The 13,668-nt window shown below is 42.6% G+C and overlaps 1 protein-coding gene across 1 annotated transcript in view; it reads right to left on the reverse strand.

Moving 5' to 3' along the window:
* LOC138265683 (alpha-1,4-N-acetylglucosaminyltransferase-like) overlaps positions 1-5,356 on the reverse strand; it is a 410,672-nt gene extending 405,316 nt beyond the window's left edge. The window contains exon 1 of the mRNA XM_069213614.1: positions 5,292-5,356. The gene's annotated coding sequence lies outside the window, so the exon portion shown is untranslated. The remainder of the gene's footprint in view (positions 1-5,291) is intronic.
* Positions 5,357-13,668: the final 8,312 nt, after the last annotated feature.

The raw sequence follows: 13,668 nt of genomic DNA on the forward strand, positions 1-13,668 counted from the left end.
ATGATATAAGGTGTTAAGATACAGGTATCCTGACCCATTGAACTGATAGGGGGGTCTCGAGGGACCCTTCATGGATAAGAAATTGCCCAAATATTTTTTTGGGGCTCACAAGGATCTGCAGATCCACTCCAGTGCTCACCGTGGCAACCTATGTGACTCTACGATGGATCTGTGGATCCAGAGGCCAAATAAAAAAACACCTACTAACAGACACACACACACCCATTCACAAAGTCACACACCCACACATATATCCACGAAACCAATACCAAACCCAGTCACAGACCCACACACCCATTAACACACCTAGTCATACTCATACACCCACGTACATACTCACACAGCCAATCACACACCCACTCAAACACCCATTCACACTCTCACACACCCACTCACTCAACCACAAAACCACTTGCAAACCCATTCACAAACCCACACTGCACTTACACACCAACACAACCACTCACACACCCACTTGCACACCCATAAAACACACACCCACTCAAAGAGCCACAAGACTACTCACACACCCATTCACGGAGCCACTCACACACGCACTCACATACCAACTCATACACTCACACACTGCAAGGCAAAAGCAATGCCATGATTGGCTGGATGCAACCTGACACCAACGTTTTGGCTGCCTTTTTTGCAATTGGCACTTGGTCCGAAGGAGGTGGAATAACAATGAAATAGGATATAAGCGGTCAGGATATAGGTATCCTGACCCTGTAGGACTGATGGAGGGGTCCGTGGGGGACCCCTCATGAGCAGGAAATTGGAGGGGGGTGTGCAAGGATCCATGGATCCAGCATAGTACCCCATGTGATTCCGCAATGGATCTGGGGATCCAGAGCCCAATTAGAAAAATACACCCACTCACAGACCCACACACACCCACTCACACACCCATTCACACACCCACATGACCACTCCCACCCCCACTCATGCATCTATTCATACACTCACACATCCCCTCACAGCCCTGCTAAACCACCACTTTTACTTGCAGTTTGGACTCATCCTATAGTAGTGAGGAGGGTTAATGTGACTGCTGCAAAGAATTTGTACCATGCAGATCACAGAACTGAGTGTGAGAGAACTGTGAGCACCACTATAAAAAAGTGAAATGTATGTCAGAGAGGTGCACTGGTGGAGAGTGATAGTGAGGAAATTCATGGAGAAGAAAGTCATGGGGAAGGGGGGCCAAAATAGACTGTGCTGGCTGGGAGTGTTAGTCCCACCCCAGAAGTTCAGGTCTAGTTGCGCCCCTAGTAACACCCCAAAAACTCCCCTGAAGCTGCACCTCTGTTCATGAGTCAATATACTACACTGCAAAGCATTTCCATTCAGTATCTTGTGGTGATACAGCACATGCTGAAAGAATTGTATTTGATCTCCAGTAATTCATGCTTTTAGAACTCTATCACAGAAGGGGTCACTCGCACATTCTTTCTTCTGCTAACACACAGTCCTAGCTAAGAGAATGTCATGAACATAGGACACTGCATTTGGAAGGAGCATTTCCTATTTATATAATGTAATTATTATTTAATCATTCTTCCCTCTTTCTCTTAAAATCATTCTTCTGCTGCAGTACTCAATACCTACTGAAATTATGACAAAGCACGTTATTGATCAAGTCAGCTCTACAACAATTTGACAATGAGTTATGAAACAGGAAAAAATTAACCTCAATAAGAAATGTACGTTAAGTAGATGGAAACGATAAGTGGCGTGACATTGGATAAAAAGAGAAACAAAAGTTGGGAAAGAAGATAAAACTGGAGAAATATAAAGGGGTTAAAGTCAAACCACAGAAATATATCAGATGAATGCTAAAGAAAAAAGGTCAGAGGAGGGATGGAGAAAAAAAAAAAGAGTTGAAAGGTAGGTCTAGGAAGAGCCAGGTAGAGTGAAGCTACAAAGGCATGTGAGAGGTGTCACAGGGACAAAATGCAGGGGTGTCTCAGGAAAACGATCACATGAAGAACAAAGGAATAGCAGAGGAGGCACATTGAAAGCGATCACAGGTGTTCATAGGGATTTAATTAAATAGTAGAAACACAGTGATATAGTAGATAACATGATAAAAAAAACAGGAGTAAAAATAGTAGAAACACAGTGATATAGTAGATAACATGCTAAAAAAAACAGGAGTAAGAAAAAAAAGCGGATCAGATGCATAACGGAGGCTAGAAGAGGGGTATAGGTAAGAGATTATATTGACAACAGAGGAAATTATATCAATGCGGTGATGTGGGAAGAGATGAAACGGGACAGTCGGGAACCTAGCTATCAGTGGTGCAGCAGGTACAGTTGTACTGGGCACCGAGGTGCGAACGGACATCTGGGCCCAAATTATAGCTAAGTTTTACTACTAAACTAAGGGTGGGGGGCATTTCCCTTGCATACATTGGGGGCCATGGCATCCTTGCTGTTCCACTAGGAAGACTCATGGATGAAAACTGAGGCGTAACATGGTGAAAACTCACCCACTTACCACAAGCAAGAGTTGACCGATAATGAAAAAGTGAGGAGTGAGGCACAGAAGTGTGACAATGAAAGAGAGGGACAAGGTCAGAAATCATTTTAGGAGTGCCATTGCAGGAGATCAGAGTGACAATGAATTAGATGACACGGAAGGGAATTGAAAACACAGACTAAAAATGAAAGATCAGAAGAGTGACATAAAATGGGCTTGCTTTAAGAAAATATTTCTCTAATGTAACGTCTCCCATCAAGCTTCTCTAGAGGAGACCACCTAACTGCATGCATTTCCCCTTTAGCATTGTTCAAATACTAGTACGAATGTCGCCTTACCTACTTTGTTAACAAATCTAGTTCCTTGCATCTTCAATAAACCAAGGTTTCCATCTCAACCTAACACCTTCTAACTTGGAAAAAGTATAAGTCAAGAGTAAATAAAGCTGTGACGTGTATTGTGCAGCTGTCATCTGCAGTGAGCCGGATGAGGTGTGCCACGCAGACATCTTGAACTACTGGCTCAAATTGAGCACTGCTACTAAACATAATATTTTGATATTGTACATAAGGATAGGTTTACCCATGAATATTTTACAACATCTCATTGGGTAAACTAAATATATACCTTCAGTCAACTATGGGTCAGGGGCGTTTTTCTGGACCTGCAATGAGTTGAAGCCTAGGAACAGTGTCAAATCTACAAAGAAATGTTTGTTATACTTTCAGGTTTGTCCAGTATATTTAAACTGCACAATTGGTCACTTCCTCCCACAAGGGCTGTGAGGTTAGCTCTGAACCCATTTCTGGAAATACCTGTCCTGCCTCATTTCTGGGAGCAGGGCTGGCTTTAGGGTGGTGCGACCTGTGCAGCCAAACCTGCCACTGACTTTAGTGGTAGTCTATGTTAAAAATAACTTTTGGTTTAAAAGCAGATGAACTTCCTTGTGCATCCAGCAGTTTTCAGCAACAATAAAAATGAAAATATCCTACTGGAGAGAGATCTGAATTTTGTCTACTTGCAGTTTGGACTCATCTTAAAGTAGTGGGGAGGGTTAATGCGCCTGCTGCAAAGAATTTGTAACTTGTCGATTACAGAACTGAGTGTGAGTGAATTATGAGCAGCACTATAAAAAAGTGAAATGCATGTCAGAGAGGCTAAAGAGAGATGAGGTGCACTGTTGGAGAGTGGTAGTGAGGAACTTCATGGAGAAGGAAGTCATGGGGGAGGGGGCTCTAAAATAGACTGTCGCTCCGGGCGCCACCAGCATCAGAGCCGGCCCAGGCTGGGAGTGTTAGACTCGCCCCAGATTTTCAGGTCTATTTGCACCCCTGGTAACACCACAATAACGTCCCTAAAGCTACGCCCCTGTGCATGTGTGAAGTCACCTAGCTGCAAAGCATTTACATTAAGTAACTTGTGGAGATACAGCACATGCTGAAAGAATTTTATTTGATCACCAGTAAGGCATGCTTTTAGAATTCTATCACAGAAGGAGTCACTCGCACAATCATTCTCCTGCTAAAACACAGTCCTAGCGAAGAGAATGCTACGAACATAGGCCACTGTGTTTGGAATTAGCAATTTATATTTATATAATTTAATATTTGATCATTCTTCGCTTTTTCTCCTACAATCATTATTCTGCTGAAGTATTCAATAACCACTGAAATTAGGATGACGCATTTTATTGATCAAGTCAGCTCTACAACAATTTGACAAGGAGTTATGAAACAGGAAAAATGAACCTCATTGAGAAATTTACTTTTTGTAGATGGAACCGATAAGTAGCATGACATAGGATAAAACACAGAAAAAAGAGTTGGGAAAGAAGATAAAACTGGAGAAATATAAAGGGGTTAAAGTCAAACTACTGGAAAATATTAGATAATTACTACAGAAAGAAGGTCAGAAGAGGGATAAAGAAAAAGAGTTGAACGGTAGCTGTAGGAAGAACCCAGTACAGTAAAACGGCAAAGGCATGTGAGAAATGGCACAGGGACAAAATGCAGGGATGGCTCAGGAAAACGATCTAAGAGGAATATCAGAGGAGAAACATGGAAAAAGATCACAGATTGTTATAGGTATTTGACTAAATGGTAGAAACTCAGAGATAAAGTGAGTGACGATAAAACAAAACAGGAGTAGGAAATAGAGCAGATCAGATGCATAAAGGAGGCTAGAGGAGAGGTATAGGTTAAAGATTATATTGACAACAGAGGAAATTAGATCAATGCGGTGATGTGGGAAGAGATGAAATAGGAGACTCGAGAACCTAGCTATCAGTGGTGCAGCAGGTACAGTTGCACTGGGTACAGGGGTGCGAATGGCCATCTGGACCCAAATAATGTCTGTGTTTTACTACTAAATTAAGGGTGGGGGCATTTCCCTTGCATACATGAGGGGCCATGGCATCCTTGCTGTTCCATTAGGAAGATCCATGGATGAAAACTGAGGCGTAACATGGTGAAAACTCGCCCACTTACCACAGGCAAGAGTTGACCGATAATGAAAAAATGAGAAGTGAGGCACAGAAGTGTGACAATGAAAGAAAGGGACAAGGTCAGAAATCATTTTAGAAGTGCCATTGCGGGAGATCAGAATTACAATAAGTTAGAAACGGAAGAGAAGTGAGAACACAGACTAAAACTGAAAGATCAGAAGAGTGACATAAAATGGGCTTGCTTTAAGAAAACATTTCTCTAATGTGACATCTCCCACCTAGCTTCTCCAGAGGAGACCACCTAAAAGCATGCATTTCCCCTTTAGCATAGTCCAAATACTGGTATGAATGTCGCCTTACCTACTTTGTCAACAAATCTAGTTCCTTGCGTCTCCAATGAACCAAGGTTTCCATCTGAACCTAACATCTTCTAACTTGGAAAAAGTACAAGTCAAGAGTAAATAAAGCTGTGACGTGTATTGTGCAGCTGTCGCCTGTAGTGAGCCGGATGAGGTGTGCCACGCAGACATCAATGCCTCTGTACTATAGAGAGCCTTCATAAGGTATAATATTCGCTATACTTCCTGATTGATATTCAGATAAGTGTACTTAACCAAATCACAGGCATCATTTTCTTGGTGAGGCTGACAGAAGGGCTCTATCCTAAACTCATTCATTGATCACAGCCGAACATGCACCGAAGGTCAGTCCCTCTCTAGCCAGCTACCATTTTATTTTCAGCTCAAATGTATTTTTATGTATTTATTCTTTTGTCTTATTCAGTAAATGTAATAACGCACACTTTAAGCATGACAGACTGGCAGTTATCGAGCAAAAGCAAGACATTCCCAGGCCCCAGACTGCCAGAGGCAGTTATAGAGCCAGATTAGGTAACATCCCAGTGTTATTTTAATTTAAGTGTCTTAACATGACAATACCAGATATGCATGTTATTCCAAATTCCGTGGGATTTTTTTTTACAATTCCACTCATTTTAAGCGGAAATACCAGCCAGTATGCTTAAATCCAGCCTGGTATTTCCCCGAGGAGATAAATAGGGACTACCAATGAGGGCCTAAATGTAGAAGAAAGCGGTAATATTGCGTGTTTTCTCCATTCAGAGGTATAAAACTCATAATGTGTGAGCATTTTCCTCACAGAAATTTCTCCAAGTTTTACGTACCTGATAACATTCGTGCCTAGTATTACTGCACTTATTGTAATCCCGATTCAGGTTGCAACTTTCATTGGTATCCGAATCAGGGTTCCCTTAGGATGTCGAGTGAGTCCCAGTATTGTGTAACTAGCTATTTAGTGCAGCGGTGTTTGCAAAACAGACAATCATGTTTATGTGCAAATTGTTCTTTTAGTGTGAGGTGTGAGCAGTATTTTCATTTTAAGGGCAGATCTCCTCCCATGGTATTGTGTGTAGCACATTGTGGCAAGTGCCCCAAGTATGTGTCATTTGGAGGTGTGTATTGCATGAGGCAGAGAATTACACGTGGGCCCAACCGTTTAAGAGGTTTTGTGAATCACCTTGTGTTTTCGCTGCTGAAGCACAGTGGCAGGTGTTCAGGTTGTATGTCCACTGACTGTGAGGCAGCATTTTCCTAGATCTGTTGTACCCAACCTTAGCAGTAGAGGCAAGCCCTCTTCAACCTCAGATAGTTTGTCTCTGGTGCTGTTGGCGGATGATATGACATCTGGCTGTCACACATGAGAGGCACAGACGTGGTGTGTAAGGCAGTAGCATTGTCACTTGCGTGTTGCTTCTTGTTTATGTGATCTGTGACCTTAAAATGAGAAGACAGCAGTGTTGCGAAGATGGCATATCAACTGGGAGAGACTGAATACTGGTGAGTGCCTGTCACTATATCCCCTGTGATTGGTTTTTCAGTATAGAGACATTTGCAATATGTATGTGGTATACTTGGCAATATCAAGAAACTAGCAGTATGTCACTACTATTCTTCTGAGGCAATTAATAGTGGTGGAAGGGCTCTTAAATATATATTATATATATAGCTGCAGAGATAAAAGTATATGTATGTCTGTATATGATATTTCAGATTTTTTGACAAAATATTGTGGAAAAAATATTGAGTTGGCAAAATATTGTGTCAAGAGTATTGAGGACAAAAATATTGTGAAGGTAAGTTTTTAAGATTAAGCAAAGTTTTGCTACAATTAACTTCACATATATGTACTTTGACAATATACATATCTTCAAGGTGCGTAGCTGTGGAGCTAGGAATAGTAAATCTGTTCTTGAATATTTCCGCTTACCTTCTCAATATTTAGATCCTTGATATTTTTTACATGATATTCTGTTTGCACCATATATTTTGGACCGATATTCTGTCAGACATCTGGTATTTCTGTTGCACGAACGTAGCCACAAGGCAGTGGAGCACTCTGTACAGGGTCAAAGACAAGTGTTGACGCAGATATGTTAATTTGAAATATGAATGAGTGTTATGCATTTTAATTAACAAGAAAATTATAGTAAAAATTAAATGTAGAAAAATTAATGTGCACGTTTGAAAATGTGCCCAGGAAGAGTGGCTTCCATCATTCACGAGTTATACTAAAATGACTAAAAAATGTGTGAAATATTGAAAACGTATAATAATAATGTAGTAATGTGTCATATAAAGTTGTATAACATATGTTTTGCATTATATTGTAGAGCTAACTTAGCTGAAGTTGTGGCCTAGTTTTGCCAGGCCTCATGCAGAAGCTGAATTACTACCACCATAGGGAAGCTAATGTATTGAACTGTCCCTGAACTTCTCATGTTAATGAAGTCTGCTTAGCTAGAATTTTCTGCAATGTACCGACGGACAGGAGATGAGTGAATCAAATTGCAACATATGTTGTGTAGAACAGACAAGATGTACTTTCCCAGGACTCGAACAACAGAGACACTGACTGAAGAAGAAGATGCAACATTTTCGATGCCTGATGAGCCGGATGATGAAGACATTGTACAGTGAACCAATCAACACCTTGGGAACGGCGTAATATTCAAACTTATAGATTTGTAAAATAAGCATTATTGGTTAGGGTAATAACTGGTGATTGACTGACCAATTAGGAGTTAGGGGGATGGACTGGGTAACCTTAATAAAAAGTCATGACAAAGGGCAAAACATTCAGATGTGAGGGGAGAACTGATGGAGATATTAGATGTCGGAAGATGCGATTTGAGATTCTGTCATTGGTCTTATGCTCTTGAGAGCCTGATGCGTTGCTGATCGATTGATGAGCTGAAGACGAAGACTGACTTTGTTGCTAATCCATTCTGTGAATAGGTAGCTATGACAATGTGATTGTTAACTTTTGTGCCTTTCTTTCTAGGTACCAACTGCACTGTTTAAATAGTTTTTCTTTTAGCTAGATGTTTTCTAAATTCGTGTTCTAAATTGTTTTCGCATGAAGTTCCACATGCTAATGCTAATCTAAGTTAGGTAAGGTTCCTTTGGGTGACGCTGACAGTGACGAACGATTGGCAAACTGATCGCTGAACTCTGCTATTAATGCTGTTATATTCATCTTTGTTGGCTTATGCTTAAGCATTCGAGCATATGTTTTCTCAAGTTCTAATTAGATTATGTTATTGGTGGTCATTAATTAATTAATTTTGAGTGAATTGAATAAAGTTTGAATTAACCTTATGACTTAGAAGTGTAACAAATAGGGAAATAAAATTGCTAAAACGTATATTGAGTTGTGGTTATTCATGAAATGTTGATTTAATTGATTAATGATTAAACATTCTGGAAGTGGTCATTGATTGGTTATAATGAATACTGATAACATTGGTCGCTACAGGGCTAGGATACTCTATGCGATCCAAAAGGTTCATCGGCCTATACACGTCCCCTTGTATGTTTACTAAGGACCAGGCACGCTGGTGCAAGCATAAAGTCAACAAGTGATAGGAGAGGTACCTGGGTTGTGGATGATTTACCGATTGTGATGTAATGTTCTTTGAAGAAGTGAGAGCGCTGTTGGGCAGTCCTGATGGATACAGGGATGTTGTCCCAGATCTGAGTGCAGAGGTGGAAAAGGCATGCTCTATTGTTGTTTCTTTTTTTACCCTTTTAATATTCATTCTAATCGAGTGTGCCAAGAGCCACCAGAGACATTAAGCTTGTTTGCCAACTATGCAAGATGATTGATTGTGATGGCTTTGTTGATCTTAACAGCATATACATTTGCCTATTCCTTGCACCATACAATCACCTACCCAGCCCATAACTTTAGTTGGGAGTGACACCACCACTTAGCCACCCTACACTTTGCCACAAGCAAAGCTATTGTGACACACCTCCTGCTGATATTGGCAATATTTGCTGCAAACCCGGTGAAGGCAACAATTTAAAAGCAATGAATGTCAATTTCTGCAATTGTCTACCAGATGTGAAATAGCTGCAGTCAAAAAATCAATTGTTTGGCATGATTAGGCAAGGTATAGAAATTATCCACCACAGCACTGCAGGGTGTGGTAGAGGAACATTTTGGACATGATATCATCTGACATAAATATTGTATCCTAAATATTCTTTACAGAAATACCACCCATTTGAATTACTATTGAAACAATCTACTAATAATGACATGATATTTTTGTAAAACAATATTTAAGGCATGATATTTAAGTCAAACAATATATTTAAATGATGTATGTGTCTGTACCTACTTTTTATAGAAATTTCCCAAACGTATCTACAATGAAATCCCAAAATACCATCAGTGGAAGCAGTTCCCAGCTCCATCTCCCAAAATACCCTTGTCTCTGGGTCCTTCAGAAACAGCTTATTAGGGGTACAGTGTACAGGAAGCAAGCCTATAGTTTTGGCTCAGTAGTCATGATTACTTTAATAGGCACCTCACGCTTGTGCTGTGGGCTAGAGGGAGTTGGATAAAGTGCTTTCAATGTATGAGGCAGTCAGAAGCACAATCCCATCACTGATGGTGAGTCACCTCTCCTATGGGTCGAAGCAACAATGGATATTTACCTTCTGAAACAAGATCACTCACCACCAAGTCTTCATACCCTGAATGATTGTCTTATATCCTTTCTCTAGAGTCAAAGGTATATTAGGATTATCCAGGAGAGGTATAAGAAACAACATAATTAAAGTAAATCACCTGTCCTAGCTTGAGCATGCCAAGGCCTATGTGTAGGCTTCACTGCACAAATCTTTCTTTGGGTTCCTGTAGGCAATATGTTTTTAGTGAACAAACTTGGAGAAGCCTATGCTTAGAATTGAAGCTTAAACCAGAAACTAGGGTATTTTTCTTTCAAAGCTATATATCACAAGAGACAAATGGGTCTGCAAGTTTCCCTGTGTCGGGCGACCTGCAGTAATTTGTGAAATAAAGAGTGCTGTGCCCGAAACACTGCTTTGAATGCAAATAAAGGCCCTGCTCCCACATGGGCAGATACCTCTGAGTCCTCCCGCCAACCCCTTTCCTCCACCAATCCCCCTCCATGCAGTCCACAATTACTTTGGAGAAGTAAACCTCAACTTTTTGGGTTAGGGGGTGTGAGAAAGTAGCCTCTTTCTAGCCTTGTTACCCCCACTTTAGGCCTGTTTGTGAGAGTATGTCAGGGTGTTTTCACTGTCTCACTGGGATCCTGCCAGCCAGGGCCCAGTGCTCATAGTGAAAACCCTATGTTTTCAGTATGTTTGTTATGTGTCACTGGGACCCTGCTAGTCAGGACCCCAGTGCTCATAAGTTTGTGACCTATAAGTATGTATTCCCTGTGTGATGCCTAACTGTCTCACTGAGGCTCTGCTAACCAGAACCTCAGTGGTTATGCTCTCTCATTTCTTTCAAATTGTCACTAACAGGCTAGTGACCAATTTTACCAATTTACATTGGCTTTCTGTAACACCCTTATAATTCCCTAGTATATGGTACTGAGGTACCCAGGGTATTGGGGTTCCAGGAGATCCCTATGGGCTGCAGCATTTCTTTTGCCACCCATAGGGAGCTCTGACAATTCTTACACAGGCCTGCCACTGCAGCCTGAGTGAAATAACGTCCACGTTATTTCAGAGCCATTTTACACTGCACTTAAGTAACTTATAAGTCACCTATATGTCTAACCTTTACCTGGTAAAGGTTAGGTGCAAAGTTACTTAGTGTGAGGGCACCCTGGCACTAGCCAAGGTGCCCCCACATTGTTCAGGGCCAATTCCCTGAACTTTGTGAGTGCGGTGACACCATTACATGGGTGCACTACATATAGGTCAATACCTATATGTAGCTTCACAATGGTAACTCCGAATATGGCCATGTAACATGTCTAAGATCATGGAATTGCCCCCTCTATGCCATCCTGGCATTGTTGGCACAATTCCATGATCCCAGTGGTCTGAAGCACAGACCCTGGTACTGCCAAACTGCCTTTCCTGGGGTTTCACTGCAGCTGCTGCTGCTGCCAACCCCTCAGACAGGTTTCTGCCCCCCTGGGGTCAAGCCAGGCTTGTTCCAGGATGGCAGAACAAAGGACTTCCTCTGAGAGAGGGTGTTACACCCTCTCCCTTTGGAAAATGGTGTGAAGACAGGGGAGGGTTAGCCTCCCCCAGCCTCTGGAAATGCTTTCTTGGGCACAGATGTGCCCAATTCTGCATAAGTCAGTCTACACCGGTTCAGGGACCCCTTAGCCCTGCTCTGGCGCGAAACTGGACAAAGGAAAGGGGAGTGACCACTCCCCTGACCTGCACCTCCCCTGGGAGGTGTCCAGAGCTCCTCCAGTGTGCTCCAGACCTCTGCCATCTTGGAAACAGAGGTGCTGCTGGCACACTGGACTGCTCTGAGTGGCCAGTGCCACCAGGTGACGTCAGAGACTCCTTCTGATAGGCTCCTTCAGGTGTTAGTAGCCTATCCTCTCTCCTAGGTAGCCAAACCCTCTTTTCTGGCTATTTAGGGTCTCTGTCTCTGGGGAAACTTTAGATAACGAATGCAAGAGCTCATCCGAGTTCCTCTGCATCTCTCTCTTCACCTTCTGCCAAGGAATCGACTGCTGACCGCGCTGGAAGCCTGCAAACCTGCAACATAGTAGCAAAGACGACTACTGCAACTCTGTAACGCTGATCCTCCCGCCTTCTCGACTGTTTTCCTGGTGGTGCATGCTGTGGGGGTAGTCTGCCTCCTCTCTGCACTAGAAGCTGCGAAGAAATCTCCTGTGGGTCGACGGAATCTTCCCCCTGCAACCGCAGGCACCAAAAAGCTGCATTACTGGTCCCTCGGGTCTCCTCTCAGCATGACGAGCGAGGTCCCTTGAATCCAGCAACTCTGTCCAAGTGACTCCCACAGTCCAGTGACTCTTCAGTCCAAGTTTGGTGGAGGTAAGTCCTTGCCTCCCCACGCCAGACTGCATTGTTGGTAACCGCGACTTTTGCAACTTCTCAAGCCCCTGTGCACTTCCGGCGGAAATCCTTTGTGCACAGCCAAGCCTGGGTCCACGGCACTCTAACCTGCATTGCACGACTTTCTAAGTTGGTCTCCGGCGACGTGGGACTCCTTTGTGTAACTTCGGGTGAGCACTGTTTCACGCATCCTTGTAGTGCCTGTTTCTGGCACTTCTCCGGGTGCTACCTGCTGCTAAGAGGGCTCCTTGTCTTGCTCGATGTCCCCTCTACCTCCTGGTCCAATTTGCGACCTCCTGGTCCCTCCTGGGCCACAGCAGCGTCCAAAAACGCTAACTGCACGATTTGCAGCTAGCAAGGCTTGTTGGTGTTCTTTTGGCAGGAAAACACTTCTGCACAACTCTCTACGGCGAGAGGGATCCGTCCACCAAAGGGGAAGTCTCTAGCCCTTTTTGTTCCTGCAGAAACCTCAGCTTCTTCTGTCCAGTAGAAGCTTCTTTGCACCCACAGCTGGCATTTCCTGGGCATCTGCCCATCTCCGACTTGCTTGTGACTTTTGGACTTGGTCCCCTTGTTCCACAGGTACCCTAGATTGGAAATCCATCGTTGTTGCACTGTTGGTTTGTGTCTTTCCTGCATTATTCCTCTATCACGACTTCTTTGTCCTTAGGGGAACTTTAGTGCACTTTGCACTCACTTTTCAGGGTCTTGGGGAGGGTTATTTTTCTAACTCTCACTATTTTCTAATAGTCCCAGCGACCCTCTACAAGGTCACATAGGTTTGGGGTCCATTCGTGGTTCGCATTCCACTTTTGGAGTATATGGTTTGTGTTGCCCCTATCCCTATGTTTCCCCATTGCATCCTATTGTAACTATACATTGTTTGCACTGTTTTCTAAGACTATACTGCATATTTTTGGTATTGTGTACATATATCTTGTGTATATTTCCTATCCTCTCACTGAGGGTACACTCTAAGATACTTTGGCATATTGTCATAAAAATAAAGTACCTTTATTTTTAGTATAACTGTGTATTGTGTTTTCTTATGATATTGTGCATATGACACTAAGTGGTACTGTAGGAGCTTCACTCGTCTCCTAGTTCAGCCTAAGCTGCTCTGCTAAGCTACCATTATCTATCAGCCTAAGCTGCTAGACACCCTATACACTAATAAGGGATAACTGGGCCTGGTGCAAGGTGCAAGAACCCCTTGGTACTCACTACAAGCCAGTCCAGCCTCCTACAGGGGTTCATAAACCTCCAGCCATATTTTATTTACAACAGAAACACAACTCTAAATTTAAAGCAACCAGAATTCTTTATGCAGTAACACCCAAGTTATTTAC

This window comes from Pleurodeles waltl, chromosome 11, assembly GCF_031143425.1.
Source record: "Pleurodeles waltl isolate 20211129_DDA chromosome 11, aPleWal1.hap1.20221129, whole genome shotgun sequence".
NCBI classification, from domain to species: Eukaryota; Metazoa; Chordata; class Amphibia; order Caudata; family Salamandridae; genus Pleurodeles; species Pleurodeles waltl.